The 18,221-nt window shown below is 27.1% G+C and overlaps 1 pseudogene across 1 annotated transcript in view; it reads right to left on the bottom strand.

Moving 5' to 3' along the window:
- Nucleotides 1–17,991, bottom strand: part of LOC122273369 (voltage-dependent calcium channel subunit alpha-2/delta-3-like) — a 46,129-nt pseudogene extending 28,138 nt beyond the window's left edge. Inside the window, exons 1-12 of the transcript XR_015428867.1 lie at nt 17,920–17,991; nt 15,713–15,772; nt 14,057–14,258; nt 10,850–10,980; nt 10,005–10,068; nt 8,334–8,484; nt 7,812–7,886; nt 6,800–6,889; nt 2,810–2,923; nt 2,622–2,700; nt 1,263–1,312; nt 30–113 (exon numbers count right to left, since the gene is read on the bottom strand). The product of XR_015428867.1 is annotated as a voltage-dependent calcium channel subunit alpha-2/delta-3-like (transcript). The remainder of the gene's footprint in view (nt 1–29; nt 114–1,262; nt 1,313–2,621; nt 2,701–2,809; nt 2,924–6,799; nt 6,890–7,811; nt 7,887–8,333; nt 8,485–10,004; nt 10,069–10,849; nt 10,981–14,056; nt 14,259–15,712; nt 15,773–17,919) is intronic.
- Nucleotides 17,992–18,221: the final 230 nt, after the last annotated feature.

Here is an 18,221-nt window from a genome sequence, read left to right on the forward strand (position 1 = left end):
TACTAAAAAGGATTAAATTAACAACTCACCGGCACATCTGCATAGACAGATGTCCATACAAATAGTCATGTACCAGAAAAAACAACAGGCCTGCTCATAACTGGCACATATTTCTGAAACAGTAAGAATAGAAATTCATTAAATTGATACCCGACAAAATTTGTCCCAAAATTTTGGTAAAATATTTTTAAAAAGATTTATACATTTCAAATGTTGATAACAGAAAAAGATACGAGTGACAAAAGAGCTTTCATGACTCTTTCAAAAATCATTACATGATTTTTAACAAAATTGTAGAATATAATAAAAAAAGAGATTACATTACAGTCTTAATTTTAAGAAATATTAACCATTAAATTCTTATCAAAAATATTCACCTCATCTCACGCACATTTGTTTCAAATTTTATTCCGGTTTAGAATCTAGGACTATGAATTGGTGCATATGAGAAAATTTTATGTTTTTAGTGAGTTCCAATTAATCAAACCCAAATAGGTACTTTTTTTAAGCATGATTCATGTACTATATTGCACAAATACTAAAAATACTTATTTTCTCACATATTTTTCTCATGCATGTAAAACCAGATTTTTCATAAGTAATCCTTAAACAATAAACTGTTATTTGACAAGGGGGAGGGTTAGTCTAAAAAATGGTTTCATAATATTTGAATAAGCAGCCCTAATCACCTCCAAAGAAGCTCCTAATCACAAAAAATTAAAAACTTTTATTTTTAATTCAAAAAATAAATCAAATTCCTTCATAAAGTAATTTTGCATCTTTAAAAATCTATTTTAAATAATACAGTTAATATTTTTTTATTAAATTAAAACAAAAGATATTTTCTAACCTAAAATTGTTATGTCAATAGAAGTGAAGAATTTGTGTTATAAAATTACAAATTTTGTGAAAAGGAGGTTTAATACAAAATTGTAACTTTTTATTGAAAAAGTTGTTTACAAACTTTCCTGAATTTTCAATTTTTGCTGGTTTTTGTAACCAGTTTCTATCTCCTGCAGGTTTTAAAAAGCAAATTTATACCCCCTGAGTTTTTCAGGTTTTTTCTGAGGGACATAAACCTTGTCATTCCAATGGTAGAAAACTTTTGTCATAGATTACAATAATGCAAGGTTATTTCCTTTTACAAATATTTTATGCAATACAAATATAGGACAACCAGTGATACATTTTTTAGTAAAAAATGACCATTGAAGCAAATAATCTAGAGACTAAAAAAGTTTGCATAAAAAATATACACAGACCTGAACTATATCCTGAACCTCAGAAAGTGCAGCCATGTGTGTTTAAAAACCTGGAAAACAGTAAAGCCCTTGAGAATGGAAGACTAAAAATCATACACATACATAATGAATAAAATGAAAAACTGAAAAAAAAAAAAATGAATTTTTGTTCAGAAAATTTGGATCTAATTTAAATAATCACAAAGCCATGTTTATATTAAAACCAATCCAGAGTAAAAAAAAATTTTGTACTAACGCAACTAGACATTTGCATTGATTCTATTATAAATTACAAAATGAAGCCACAGTCAAAATATCATAATAGGCAATGGAAATTTCAACAACATTGATATCTAGACAGGTATTTGAATCACTAAAAGGAGGAGGAATAAAAATCTGACAGCACACAATGTGACAATTAAATTTCTTAAGTTTTCTGAGTCTAGTTTTGACAAAAAATAAAATTTGTTCTCCAGTTTTTATTTATTGATTACTATAAAACAACTTGCATTATATTTCAGTGTTCTCTTAATGCTACTTATTTCAAAATTCAGAAAATAATTATTTCTACGAGAATGAATATCTCCGTGATCACTAATTTTTTGTAAATAGGAGAGATGGGCAAAATTGGGAAGAGGAATAAAATAGGGAGCAGTCAGTTTTGATTAAATTACTGCTGACATTTATCAGATATGACATGAAACTAGAAGTAGGTATTCATCATTTTATTCAGAGATGAATGAAAGAGAGTGCAGACTATTTCTCTGTCAATAGTAATTATTCGAAATATTTATCATAAAAGTTTTAATTTTTACATCATCAATATTACTCTGTAGTTTTTTGTTCTTTAAAGATTTATTTTCAGTAAAATCATCTGATAATGCCTTTTTTTTAGCAATTATTTAAGCAGATTTCGCATCAAGTTTAAAATAATATAACTCTCCCTTTCTGTTAAATGGCACTGTAGAATAAAACTGAGATTTAGTCAGTTGGACAAAATCAAGTAGTACAAAAGGCTATAAGTTACATGCTAGACCAAGTTAAAATCATAGGAAGGTTAGATACAGAGCCCCAAATGTAAATAATGGACACATGAAGCTTGTACCAATGCAGAGAAGTAGGATTAAAGTTTTATTTATGATTTCTGTTAGGTCAGTTACACATAATTTAATAAAAGTTACAAACATATGAAATTCATAATTACTTATGTTCCTCAATTTTCAAGTTTTTTGCTTAGCAGTGTACAAGGTGATTGTGTAAAAATTTAATACTATAATCAAGCATTATTTTAATGCAAACCTGATTTTATTTGACTAGGTTGGATAAAACCAAGTACTAACATAGTTCAAAAAAAAATGTATAAAAAAAAAGAAGACAAACCTTTATTTGCACAGGCCATCCAATTTACTTCATGTGATTCAGTAACTTCCTTACCAATTAGGTATGTAAATACTCTGATCTATAAATTAGAAGAAAAATTAAGCAAGATTGCTTCCATTTAATAAAATTATAAAAAAACATTATATTTAAAATGATAACTGCTGTCTTATAATGACAAGAAAACTTACAGGTAAATTTGGGTAATTGTAACGCCTAAATATGTCTTCAAATGTATTAGGAGCTCCATCGGTAATTATCATAATGGCTTGATTACATTGAGTACCCAATCCAGATCGATTGTACTGCAACAATAAAGTAAAATTTATTTTTAGTTTTGATTGAAAACAATTGAAAAACAAAAATATTTTGATGATGATAAAATATCCGTTCCTGTTAACAATACCAAAGTTGATGCAAAAATACATTCAAAAAATAGTGTGTTCCTGGAGTCAAATTTTTTGTAATGTAAAGCAAATTAGATATCATGATACATGTGAAGTTGCTAGCAATTATTCAATAATCATAAAATTCGCACAAAACAAATTCAAAGTCATAATACCATTATTTACAACATCCAAATCCACTCTGTTAATGCAAGGCTGCTAATGATTAATATCTAATCTTACTATGGCCTCTCACATTATACGTACAAAACAATAAACATATTTTTCTTTTCCACACAAAAACAGTCCAAACACTCAGTAAATACACTTCTCTTCACAACATGAACATATCAATTAAGTTAAATTTCTAAATATGGTTGCTCCTATTCTTTTGTTGTCAAGGCGACTATAAGAAGTTTTTTAGTGCTGAAATTTAATATATTATGTAACATACATGATTAGATTTCTTAGTAGTGCCTTATGAATCACTGGAGTTGAGGTGTTACAGTGGATTAAATTTAGGTAAAGAGAAAGCTTGTAAACAGACGGTTACAATTAAGTTGTTTTGGTAGAACAGATCCTTAACACAAGGAAACATTTGGAGAACGTAAACAGGTTTCGCTAACTTATTAATTATTTTCTATATTATTTGATTGCAGATTTCACAGCTTTGTTAATATTACATGTTAAACATGTAATATTAACATGTAATATAACATGAAAAACATGTTAAATATTTTGAAAACACTCAAATTTCTGTAATTATGTTGTTTGTAAAAAAACAAAATATAGAATATTATTTTCTAAATGATTAAATTATATCATTAAAAAAAGATGTCTAATAAACAGATTCTTGATATTTTTGTATATTTCAAATCCAATTCCTCCAAATTCCACAAACTACCATTTTTCCTAATAGCATAGTCATTTCATCAGAAACAATAGTAGGCAATATACTAAAACAACTTCGGAATTGATTTTTTTAAACAGCATCTAGGCATTTTAGTCAGCTTCGAATAAAATCTTCTCTCAACTGTAAAATTTTCCAAGTACAGTATAAAAAAATTTTTTTCAAAACTTTTTTTGAAATTCTAAATTTTAAATATTGATCTCTATACTCACATATTCACAAGATTTTTTTTAGTCAAATTCAAAAACATTTAGTTATTGTGGAATGAGTCTTAAGTTTATTCTTTAAAAAAAAAAACTTTTAATGTTTAAGAAATCTAAATATACAACACATTTTAGTTTTTAAGCTCAAATATGTATATAAGTTCAAAAACAAAGTTTAGAGTGAAAATGTCAGAATAAAATATCGATGAATAAAATATATTTAAAATTTGGAATATATTTGAAAACTATAATTGTTAGATTGAGGTTTTCATAACAATTCCAAGAAACTTAAACATTGCATTTCATAAATGACTTATTATTATTATTTTTAAATTAGATGACTAAAATTTGTCTTATATTTATGACTAGGAGGCTTCGCCCCCTGCTCGCTGGTGCTCGCCAACCCCCGGAACTGCTTTCGTAGTTCATTTCGGATTGCTTCGCAATCCAATGCTCGCTCATTGGATACGTTCTTCACATCTAGCTTTTGCATACTTTTTTTAATACTGAAGTTTCGAAAACTTTTCACTGTAGAAAGCTCTAAACCTGTACATTTCAATATTATTTTAAAAATCCAAGCAGTTCACATATTTTTCTTAATCACTCTATTCTAAATTTCAGTTGTTGAGAAAAGTAACTGTTGTAAGTTTTGTTTCAAAGTCTTTCCCACCAGAGGGCTAAAGCCATGTGTTATAAAACAATATGAAATAGTAGTCTGCCACTGAACGCCGGATGTAAAGCATCGGCTTTGATGAAGATAATTTTGTCCTTTTAATTCTCTGAAGGGCGCCACCCTATTAATATGGAATTTGTGAAATAAATGTAGATATTTTTGATTGTTGATGAAGCCCATCATTTTGTGTTTTCATCAGTGTTCAGAAGCAGAACAACTATAAGTTTTTTATTTTATCACAAAAATATAAAATGTATAAAAAACAAAGAAAAGAATAAGAAAATGAGTATAGTCATAGAAAAAGTTAAAATTATAATATAGTATTTGTCAGTAAAAATAAAACTTTTTGTTTAAGTCATTTCTAACAATTCAAATTTCTCTGAGGCAATTCTAAAGTATAAATTAAGGTAGTATTGTTAAGTTGAAACACAATATTTTTAGTTTTGATGTCAACAATACAATTCAATTTTTCACAAAAACGATTGCTTCCATTGTTAAATTCAATGTCAACAATTCAAATTTTTCTGAGGCAACTCTTAACCTCTAAATATTACTTTTTTATGTATACATTTCTAAACGTCAGTATTCAACCACAAAACAACTTAAAGTCCTCAAATTTAGCATGAAGTTGTAAAATGTAATGAAAGAGGGTCATAGCAATAATGAAAGTAGAAGTAAAGTTAGTATTGCAAAATTAAAACAATATTTTTAATCAATGAGCCAAGTTCTTCAAGAAGCAGTTGTAGAAGTAGGTTGTTTATTTAAAACTTTATAGAATTTCTTTAAAAACACAATTGTTAATTTGGGCATTTGGCGATACAACACTTAAAGAATTGAAGGATTTGTTACATCAAGCGCTCAGGTATCATAATTTTGATCTAGTTGTGCTTCTATGTCATTTTGATTTATGTTGCTAAGTTAACTTTCAAAAAATTCTATGGCTGGCAACAGCATTTTTATTTTTTAACTTGTTTATTTTTATTTCTTTTAGAATTCGTTATTTTTTTAGCGAAATGTTTTTTAACCTAACAGAATTATGAAGAAAATAGATATATGAAGAAAATAAAGTAAATATTTAAGTGTTGTGAAAAGAACCTTATTTAGTTGTACAAAGTACTTCAGCCAAAATTTGGGACCCACGTAAGAGAATTATATATGTTAGATCAGAAACACATCATTAAAAGACAGAATGCTTTGGTGTTTTCAAAACGTAAACAAAACAAAGCAAACGTTGCAACCGACGGAAAAGAAATACAGCCAAAATTTGGGAGCCACGTAAGAGAATTATATATAATAGATTATGTAAGTAATATTTTTAGAGATAAAATTTTTTTTTGTTGATAAATTTAAAACCACAGGGACAACTTTTTATCACCGTGAAAATTTGAGAATAAAGTTTCTCATGATACACTATTTTGCATGGCATTAATTTCACGATTTCTAGCAGTGAGAAACTAGTTTGATAGGAATTAAACTATGTCTTATGTTGATTGGAGTTTAGAATTGACAGTTAAAAGGGATAGATGAAATTTTAGTCATATATATTTGTGAACAGAGAATGTTAGGCTGTTAGGTTAAAACAAGGAGAATTAAATGGACAAAAAAGATAAAACAGAGAGTGAAATAATACTATTGAAGCTAAAAGATACACTAATTTTTAAAATATCAATTTTCGTAAATTTCCATCAAATTTTTTAGAGGTTTTTGTAAAAGTAATATGAGTTACATATTTATTGTTCTGATCAGAAGAAAACACACAGAAAATATGCTAAAAATTTCAGGAAAAATATCACTTATTATATCACAGTATTATAAAATTGAAATATTTTATTACTTATTCATTATAGAATTGATAGATTCACAACCATTGAAAACAGATATTTCATGTTTATATCTGTTTTCAGAGGGAAAAAAATTACAAATCAATCACTGCATAAAATATTAGTTTCAGTGATAATTTCAGCAAGCAAATGATAATATTATTTAATTTTAAAACATATGAAACTTACTTTTTGGAGAACTTCAAAGGCTGTTATCAAGCTCAATGTAAAATTTGCTATATTTGCTGTCTCCATTTTTTTCATATGCTTCATAAATTCCTAAATTGTATGATATTTAAAATTATGGTATGTATCACAAAAATAAATACATAAATATTGTTTAACTTCATGACATAACATGCATTAAGAGAAAACCAATTTGAAAGAAAAATTTAAGACTAAATTTTTGTTCTTCATAAAAGTGACACATGGCTTATTGTAATGAATTTAATTAAAAAAAAATCTTCTTCATAACATTCTTAAATGAAGAAATGGAACAGTTGAGCACTCAAATGATCAAGAATTTCAAAGCAATCACAATCCCAAAAAATATTCAACTAAGATTGAGATGTGAATTGTAGTTTAGTTGAGAAGTCCCAGCCATCCAATTAATTAACAGCAAATTACTACTATCTTATCTTACACAGACAGCTAAGACTATCTTCATAGACAGGATAGTGTTAGTTAAAATAGGATAATTTATAAATATAAGGTAACAATATGCTAAATTATACAACTGATTGAATTGTACAATAGAAAATATGTTAAATAGAGAAAAAAAAAGTAGAGAATATAGAGGTGTTTTAGTTAGAAATGCTCTCTGAATATTTGGTTTGAAATTTTGAGTTAAATTCATATATCAAACACCGCATTTTATTTATTTAATTGTGTATAAAGATTTGAAATAAGTTAAATCAGATAAATGAATAAGCTGTGGAATAAAAATTACATTATACATTGAATTTTAATGAAAGATAGATCCAAATATCTTTCATGAAACAGAAATTTATAAGAACTTCTGCTAAAGCAAAAAACTTTTTTTTGACGTGCTAAAAAATTGACTAATGAAATGATAAATACATAAAATGTGAACAGTTAAAAAACATACAAACAGTTTTGAAACATTATTCATTAAAAAAAAAGACAGATTTATAATTGAAATATACAAATAAATTTCATGTAAACAATTTAACTCTCATACTCGTATATTTTCTTCATTTGCTTGGACCAAAGCATTTTCAAAGCAAGGAACAACAGGAGTGACTTCGTCCAAAAACTAGGGATGAACATAGTTATCATTCATTATAATCAAAACTTTAGGAACAATTCTTATTTTTCTTAATTTTCTAGTTTGCATAATGAAAATAATTTAAACAATAAAGATAAATTTATGAACCGATAGCAATAACAGAAAATAGTAGACAAGTTTAAAATTGACAACATAAGTAACAAGCACTTATTTTTTAAAGCATAATAGACATTTATGATAATAGAATAAATGTTTCAAACATCGCAGAAAATGATAAAGATAAATTTAGACAAATGAGCAAAAACTTATAAAGCATTTTTGGAATCTTTATATATTTTTAGTCACAGTAATTATTCTAGATGATCCATTACTTATCATTAGTACATTTTTGGATTAAAAGTTATTAACAAAGATTAAATGAAATCTAGAAATAAACTTTTTAAAAATTCTAATTAATATACAAAGTTGTCTTACACCAAGAATAGTGACAAAACCATCTTCTGTTAATGTTAAAAGAATATCAGCCACAACATTCCTTGCTATTTCTTTTCTAATTCCTGTCATAGATCCACTACTATCAACAAGTATAACTATGTCTTTTGCTGAGACTGCAGCTTTTACATACCTGAAAATACAAAGTAAATATATCAGAAAACAGAGGATACAGTTAACTTGAATATATATATACATAAGAGACAAATAAAAGAAAAGAGAAAGTTTGAAAGAAAAATTAAGATTTTATTAACTGTGCATAAGCTGCAAGTACATAGAACCCATAATGTAGGTTAAAAATACAAAGAGAACAAGGAAACAAACAAAAAAAGGGAGAATTTTAAGGAAAAAAAGAAAAAACTATTGTAAATTGAAAAAAGTAAAAATTATTGAAAATTAAAAAAGTAAATTTAAATTTAACAATAAAAAGATATAATCTAGTAATAAGCTCAAACAATTATAGCTGCAAACCTAGTGGTTTCTAATATTACATTAATATAACAAAAACAAAATATATCAATACAATAGCATAAAAAAAGGCAGTGTGAGAGGCTGATTCACAAACAAAATTTATATATATACACACATTTATATAAATGCACAAAATATGTATAATTAACACTATCTTACTTAAAGAACTTTTAAATAGCGAAAAGCAATAAAGAGATCTGCATGAAGGTAAAGAAACTTAATCTTTAAAACAAAGACAGATAACATACGTTAAATGTGAATCAAACTGATATTAAGTCGGTTGCAAACTAAAACTGAAAAATTTAAGTTAGCACTCCCTGTAAGCTACATTTGCATGTGTGTTGCATTTGAGGAATTGCTAATGCATTTGAGGAAAATTTCCTAAATTTTACACATTTTGATCTGCAATCTAAATAGTTATACTTGAAATATTAGGTTTCTTCCAATTATACATATATATATCAGTTTCATAAAAAAAAATAGAAAATTGTGGTCGACAAATACCTTATTACAAGCTACAGTTTTGTAAACCTTTTCATTTTTTTCACGAACTAACGCATTTCTCTCATAGTTAGTTGCAATAGGGTAATTTCACGATATACAAATATCAGATTTGAGGATTTTAAAACCATACAGCTCAGTTTAGAAAAAAAAGCAGTTTGAGTAATTTTTGTTAAATCAATTCTTAGTACCATTTATATTTACTCCAATCTATAGTATCTTTCATAAGTTAAAAAAAAAAAAAAACCAGACGTTACGATATGTAAAAACTGTAAAAGCCATGTTTTAATTCTTTTTTTAAAAAAAAATTACATTTCTAAAGGTTAGTAAATATTAGTAGAACTGCTTGATTTTATTAAACTAGGTTAAAGTTTTATACATCTGAAGACTGCAAAGATATAAATGATGGTATTGCCCTATATTAATATTCATATATAGTGCTATACTAATATACTTCATGGAAGGAATGATGACTATGTCCCATCCATGAAGCATAATACTAAAGGTTGAAACATGGGAAATGTAAAATAACTTATAATGATGCTATGAGAATAATTAAATAAAGTAACACCATAATTAAGTGACATTATTTAATTTTTGTCACCACTTATTCAAATTAAGACCTCTGGGAACCCTGTAAAAATACATATTTAGATTTCTCATCAAAATTTTAAATCTCACCAAGAGCGAGTTCGGCAATCATAAATGTCTGGCTTTTCCCTGCCTACTTTCACCTAAGTAGTGGCTGTAAAAAGGAAGAAAAAATTTTGAAACTACACATAGCTTAAAAATAGTAACAATAATTAATTGCCTAACAAAATGGAAAAATTTATGATTTTTTTAATTTTTTATATTGCAGAGATTGGATCTGAAATAAAGATAAATTGAAACAGTATTACTCAAACACTAGTTAACTAATATAAAGCACTTATTAATTACATTTGAGTACAATTAATTTAAAATAATTTGTATAAAAGAAACACAAAAAAATTAGATAATTTAAAAAACATGAAGTGTCATTATTAGATATAAGTTATCAGAGACTAATATGGTCAATTTTACTAGTTTACTATTTCCATTTTTAAACTAGGAATACATCAATTATAACTATAGTTAAATGCTTCTGCACTTAAAAAAAGTATCCAACAAAATAATTTGTCATGGTCTTCTGAATTGATGACAGTTGCAATTTCAGCGTTTATTTAATCAACAATAGCTAATTGCAGCTATTTTTTAATGCAAAATCAACATAATATGACAGTAGTAAAATATTTAGGGACAATTTTAGGGGAAATTTACTTTTTAATCACATATACACACACACATGAAAAAAAAAAATTAATACCAATAAGAGAAGGGAATTGTTTTGCTTTACACACAATAGTTATTTTAAAGTCTAAGTTTATTGATAGGTTTTAAATCATATTTTCAGAAACCTAACTGGCTAAAAGTTAACATTACATATTTTTTCCCCCAACAAGAATAAGTCTTATTTATTAAAAAAATGACCATAAATTTTTCCTTACCAGGAAATGTGCATAAAAAACCAGTTTTACTCCCAAAATATTGCCAATTAAGGAATGGATCAACGGCAAGATTATTTCGAAATGCAAGAGTGAGATATTCTGACCATTTATGGAGTTGAGAACCTTGGGATCTAAATATGAAAATAGCAATGTAACAAAAATATCCACTAAAAAAAAATAGTTCTAACTACTATGAATAAAATAGATAAATAAAAAATTCCAAAAGAAGGAGCTTTTGAGAAGCTTTAAAAATAGTTAAAACATTCTTCAAAAATCAAATAAATTGAAAAAGACACAGCTTAAAAAAAAAAGAGATGAATTTGTTTAATAAAATAAAAATTACAAACTAATCAAGAAGTAAAATTTTATTATGCCTAATATTTATGGCTATTCAAGTCCAACCATTTGAAGATAACTAAGTGAAAGTGGAAATTTGCAGATTATAACAAAAGAAATAATGAAGTATTTTTTTACATTTACAATTTATTATAGAGTCATAGGACAAAAATGTTTCTTAAGTTAATCAGGTTTTGATAAAAACTTGGTTATAATTTTTTATTCCTTAGGTAGTAAATTAGTAGAAAAAGATTTTGTGAAAATTTAATTAGGGTATAAAGAAAATAAGGCAGAAATATACAGCCCGTTGTACCCAAGAAGACAGATGAAAGTTAAATCATGGTATGAATAAATAATTTTAAAGGAAGTTTAAAAGTTTTTTATTTTTTAATTTATAAATACCAATAAAGTACCACTTTAATTGGAGGTAGAAGTTTTCAAGTAAGTTTAACTATTAACGAATTACGACAAAAGTAATCTCTCTACCACCATTTGATGATTATTGAAAGTTAAATTATAGTAGAGAACAGGTAGCTTAGTTTAAAAGATTTTAAATTCAAAAGTACCAGTAACATACCATTACAATTGGTAGCAAAATTTTTTGAGTAAGTTCAATTGGTAAATAAATACAATATGACAACAGTCTTTACTATAACAAGAATAAGCTAATTGAAAGTCAAAAGACGTTTAATTAAAGTCATTTAATTAAAGTAGTGGTTATGTAAAAACTAAGGATGTAATGAATAGTGATTTGGCAGAATACTAAATGTTCGGGCAAAAATATTGGCCAAATACTAACCTTTTTTTAAAATTATTAATAAATGATAGTTTTTATACATAAATAAGTTTAGTCCTTATTGAAAAATAATCAATATTTAGCCGTATTATTAGTATGGGGTAAAGGAAAAAAAACTTCAATAAAAATGCTTAAGATAAAGATAATTAGATATTAAAATAATTAAAAACATTTAAGATAAAAAAAACTATCTAACAGCTATTAAAAAAACTAAAATTGCAAAGTTGAAAAAAAAAATAGAAAAAAAATATTGTCTTCATTTTTAAAACAAAATTTTAATGCTAAAAATAATATTTTCCATAAAAAATTATCTGTACTAACATTGAAGGAGAAAAAAACTTTATCAGAAACGTTTTTAAAAAAGCACCAGTATCATAAAAACGCCCATATAAAAAAAGGTTATAGAAAAAAGCAAAACCGAAAAAATAAAATTCGATGATTTCTCAAAGAAAAATCGATGACTTTCTGAAAGAAAATTTTAAAGCTAAGCATCTCAGTTTTCCAATTACCTTATTTTCAAGAAAAAATGAAGTTTAAAAGACTAATAGAAATACTCTTAATTGTCGTGCCATAATAAAAACAAAAATATTTTTGAAAAAGCTAGATAGAAGCCAAAACAAAAAATTTTCTAATTTTTAAATGAAAAATTTAATACTAAAAATCTCAATTCAACTTTTTTACAAAAAAAGTGACCATAAAAGAATAACGTTCATTAGAGATGCTCTTTAAAAAATGCTGTAATAATAAAAACGACGATAAAAATGAAAGTTAGCAAAAGAGAAGCAGAAATGTTTTTTCTTCATAATTCTGAAATCGCCGACCAGTCTGTGTAGGAGGCAGGGAACTGTCCTTGCATCAGAAAGGTTCTGGGTTCGAATCCCGGGCAAGGCATGGATGTTTCTTTCCCTCTATCTGTGTTCTATGTCCTTTCTCCTTTGTGTGTGAATGTGACCCGCCCTATAAACGGGTTGTGGTAGTGTGACGTGGGCGACGCTGTTCCACCGCCGTGGCTTCGCCACAGGTGCCCACTGGGTAACGAAAAGAGAATTAGCAGTTCTGGCACTTTCTGTGGCCAATGGACAATAGCTCCAAGTGCCCACCATTAAAAAAAAAAAAAAATTCTGAAATATAACTTTAACGTTGAGAATAATAGTTTTCCATGTCATTGGTCTGTCTTATTGTACAGGAAAAAAGTGACAATAAAAAAGTGACAATAAAAGAACTAAGTCTATTGGAAATGCACTGTTAAAATGCTCTGCTATAGTTAATACAGAAAAAAAAGACAAAAATGAAAAATTAAGAAAAAGTTCTCAATTTTTAAGACACGAAATTTTTAAAACACGACAAAACTGATTTGCCTGAATGTAAACAAATAAATTTAAAAAAAAAAAATCTGCATTACAAAACTCATGGTTCAGTATAAAGTAATCTAGTTGCGATTCTTCACATTTCGTTTTTCCATATGTCTTTCAGAACATATACTAAGTAATTAACTTAATTTGAACTTACAAATATGCGTAAAAATATCTTTAAATAATGTTTAGTAAAAAATTCGATTTCAGATAATTCTTTATTAAATCTATTCAAATTACCCTTCCTCTTCCAAAAAAAAAAAAAAAACATTTTATTAAAAAATAAATTTCTAGATAATACTTTGCCGAATATTTGGCAAAGTATTCGGCCAACCGAATATTACGCAAAAGGGCCGAAATTCTCCCATATCCGTTAATTACATCCTTAGTAAAAACTAAAACCAAAGGAAGATAAAAGAAATGATAGTAAGCTGGAAGAAAGCTTTGCGCCAATGAGGATAGTTTAGCAAAATGACATTCCAGTCACAAAAGTTGTTTGAAAATAAATAGTCTTCCAATGGTGGACAGGCAGTAAAATCTGTTTATATCTAAGAAATAAAAATTATTATTAATGATTTTTACTTCTTTAATGTAAGTCACATGTTTTTTTTATAATTAGTTACATGTAAAATAAAGTAGAGATGACTACAATATTATGTGTAGGAAAAACAACAACATTTATTTAAAAAACTTCAGTTAAAAAATGTGGAATGTTTATATTACCTTTATCATAAACATTTGTAGGTACATGAACAGAGCTATGTTTAAAATTTACAGGAGCATTAGCAAAATTTCTGTGCGGTTTCATATCTAGATCTCTAATACTCTTTTTGGGCTTTCTTTTAGTTACTACATCATTAGAATCAATTTCATTATTTTCTACTTCAACCTCTTTCTCTTCCATTCGAGCATTATAATATTCATGCTGAAATGACAAAAATTTATTTTATTGTATATGGTTTGTTTTTTATTTAACAAACTTAAGATAGCGTCATTAAACAGAATGTGTGGAAAAACAATATTTGAACCCTTCATAAATGCTGTGTTTAGCTCTCGAATTTGATTTCTTTTTTTCTTCTTAAATTTTATCAAACTAATCACATATGTTAACAGGAAAATAAAGTAAAAATATCAGGTAAATAAAGTCAAATTAAAAAAAAAAAAAATCTTAACTTAAAATTCCCTCAAACACGTAAATCAGCTGCTAAAAATAACTTGTAAATCTCAAAACATTTAGAAAACAAGCTTTACAAAGGCCGATAAAAGATAGGAGGGATATTTTTTTTTAACTGCGAAACAGAGACATTCCTAAGTTGAAATAAAAGTTTGTTAAAAGAGATATATGCTTGATAAATATTATCCTTAAATAGAATTTAATGTTAAATAAAGCAACACTCTTTTTAAATGTAGAATAACAATGCTTAAATAATATTAATGAAAATAAAAAGAGATAGAAACATTTAAGAAACATACAATAAATGTTTTAAAAATAAACAAAGAAGCTTTTTCATTTCAGGAAGCACGAATAAAGATTTATCTATTAAAATATCCATAAGCATCATAATACATACATATGACAATGCAAGAAATATTTTTTATTTAACATTTTTGTTCCAAATGTGCATGGTATAAAAATTAAGCTCCTTATAACCGATATTTTAATTACATAATAAATACACAAGGACTTTAATATAAAAAGTATCATCAATTTTCTACCAATGCCTTTAGGCATTTCTGATCTAATCTTTAAATCCTTTCAAGATAAAAATATTAGCCCACTCAGCTTACGTTTTTTAAATTTTTTTTTTAGCATATTTGCTGAAGCTTTGTTTTTATTTGCCTTAAGGTGTCAAATTAATACCAGCTGAATTAACTTTTCTCCTTACTTTCAAGAAATATTTATTGAATCTAAAACCAAAGTGAATAGGGAAATAAACTTAAGAAGATCATAATAAATTTTTAGATTCAGAAAATACTTTTTTAATTTCAATTAAATATATATATATTTTTTAATGTAAAATCATTCTAATTTTTCTAAAAGCTTTTAAAATTATATATAAAAAAATACTTAGCAGTTTTAATGCTTAAAATGCCATAAAAGGGAGTTTAAAATCTTTTAATAAATTTAAATTGGTCTTTTAAAAGTATATAGGAGATAAAATAATGGTAAGTCAGCTGAAAATTAACATTTACACTTTATAATCAGTTTTTATTTTATTTAAAGTTAGTGAACACTAACTTCTTAACATGTTTTTTTTTTATATAAATTTTTCAATGAATTTATAATAATGTGCTTAAGTTTAAAACAAGAAACAAGAAAGAAGCCTAATAAGCATTCGAAATAATCATGGAACAATAATGAAAAATGTAATTACTAACTTTAATATTTTCATCAAATTTATATCCAGCAGCTACATGTTCTGCCACTTCTGCAATTCGCTGAGAAAGGGAAAAAAAATCCATATAAGGCATAAAATATGAATACATACATTTAAGGTTTAATTTTTTTTTCTGCAGGAAATAAAAGAACAGTAGTACCCGAATTATTCCAGACATTTCTTGACTTGCTACCAAACCTACTTGAAAAGTTTGCTAAAGACTCAACCATTATTTTTAGCTATATTCTGATTTCCACTCATAAATTACTGTTCCAATGCTTAATCAGTAATCATTATTCATATAAATTACAATGTTCAAATCATCTAACATCTACATACAATTTATAAAGCATAAAAATATGAATGATGATTTAGTATTAAAAAGCAATATTTAATTATACTTATGACTCTTTTTATTATTAGCTTCAGGTATAGTACCTTCATAATAAATCAGAGTTTGTACACTTAGTAAAATGTTATAAACTACAAACTAATTGGCAATTTTGATAATCAAGGTTTTACTATGTCAATTGGAAAGGTTTAAATAGGAAAGTTGAATGATGTACAGCAATAATAAATATTATATTAGAAAATTACAAACTTGTAAATTTTTTATAAAACTTTTATATTATCGTCTAAGCTATTTGAAATAGCCAATTTAATATTGTACTAATTTAATATAAATAGAACTTTCTTTTTCATGTAACTAAAATAAAGGACATAATATCTTTTCAGGATTGATAGTATTATAATAGCTCACTTTTCCTTTAAAGTGTTAAATTTTCATAAGAGAGTAAAATACTCCAAATTTTACACAAATTTATTCTTAATGATCTAAGTACATATTAAATACAAGTGAAAAATAATTGTAATTCTGTAAACTGTAAACATATATAAATAAAACAAAATCAGTGGTCAGAAAAACTAATTATTTTTTTTTTGTAGTTAACTAGTCATTTTTTTCTTCCGAATAGAGTGACTACTAGCAATGTTTGAAATGCAGTCACTATTTCAGACAATAAACTTTGCTAATCTCAGTGGGGCGACAGCCCATAGAGGGCCAAGGACTACCTCAGCTTTCTTGACTTTGGGCTCTGGGGTGCAGGAGCAGATGTTCCGGTCAGGTTGTCAGCCAAACGCGGACCCCCAGTTTTTAGTTCCCAAGCATGCTTGGTACTCATTTATCGACCCACTGAAGGGATGTAAGGCTGAGTCAACTGAGTTGCCCGGACTGAGGATCAAACCCAGGACCCGTGGTGCGGGAGCGCGAAGCGCTACCACTCAGCCACCGGGTGTCATGAACTTTGCTAGAGAACCTAATTTTCACCTATATTTATGACGGTTTAGAAAACTAAATTGAACTTACAAGAAAGAACATAACATCAGATCTTTTGACTGTTATCAACTTTTTAAATGTCAACAACTTGATGAAATTCAGAAAAGGATTAGAGACAACAATGAAGTACATAACACTGAAGTACTATGAGAATTCATAGAGTAAAATATGTTCCCTTCAATTGCATTAACATGTACACATTCTTTAAGTATTTCACTAGTTCACTGTTCCCAAATAATTTATTTTTAACAAATGAAGCCATATTTATATTAACTTGCTATTTGCAAACACAGATTTCCATAACATAACAATCCCACTCATGTAAGGTCAAAACCAATTTTTCAGACATAAGTAGGTTTGCTTCAAAAGTTATGATTAGACAGCGGATAATATGCAATTGTATACGTGCATATGCAATTGCATATTTTAGCACTTTTTGCCATTTGTGCATATAAATGCATAAAAAGGTATATTTGCTCTTATAACTGCATATTTTCAGCATTTTATGGCTTTTCCCTCCTACAACCATATCACTATTCTTTTTATGTTAGCATAAGGAACGCTTTAAATTTTGTTTTGTCATTCTTTATCACCTGAAAGGGTCAGCTGGATTGATGTTGCTGGGGGTGATTGCAATCACTTGAAAAAGATGTAGAAATGAGGTGTGTGTCGGGAAGGGGGGTACAAAGGGCCCACCCAAACAGACATTCGTCATAGAAACCTCAGAAAGGGATGGTCAGATATTCTATGAAGGGATGTCTTTTCCTGGAATAAATAATTGTCAATCTGTGTGGGAAAAATAAGGCTTCTGTGGTAGGTAGAAAATGACCTCCCTTTCCTGTGATTGATTAGTTAAAAGGTGGAGTGAATACATTTTTGGAGAGAGCTGCTATTCCAACATATTTCGATAGTCCATCCGATAGATAGACAGTTTCGACATCCATCAGTTGAATATGTAGTTAGTGAAGCTTCGAACGTGATTTTTGACTGCTGAATTTTATAATATGCCAAAAATTAAGTCGACTAAATCAAATTTAATGAAGACATGGATTTCGGACTATGGGAAGGACTTTACGACCGATGGGGAAATAGTATTTTGTGTGATTTGTCAAAAACACATTTCCTGTGAAAAAAAGTACCAAATCGATCAACATATAAAGACTAATGCTCACTC

Source organism: Parasteatoda tepidariorum, chromosome 9 (genome assembly GCF_982258835.1).
Source record: "Parasteatoda tepidariorum strain Cologne lab strain chromosome 9, Ptep-v5.0, whole genome shotgun sequence".
In the NCBI taxonomy this organism is placed as follows: domain Eukaryota; kingdom Metazoa; phylum Arthropoda; class Arachnida; order Araneae; family Theridiidae; genus Parasteatoda; species Parasteatoda tepidariorum.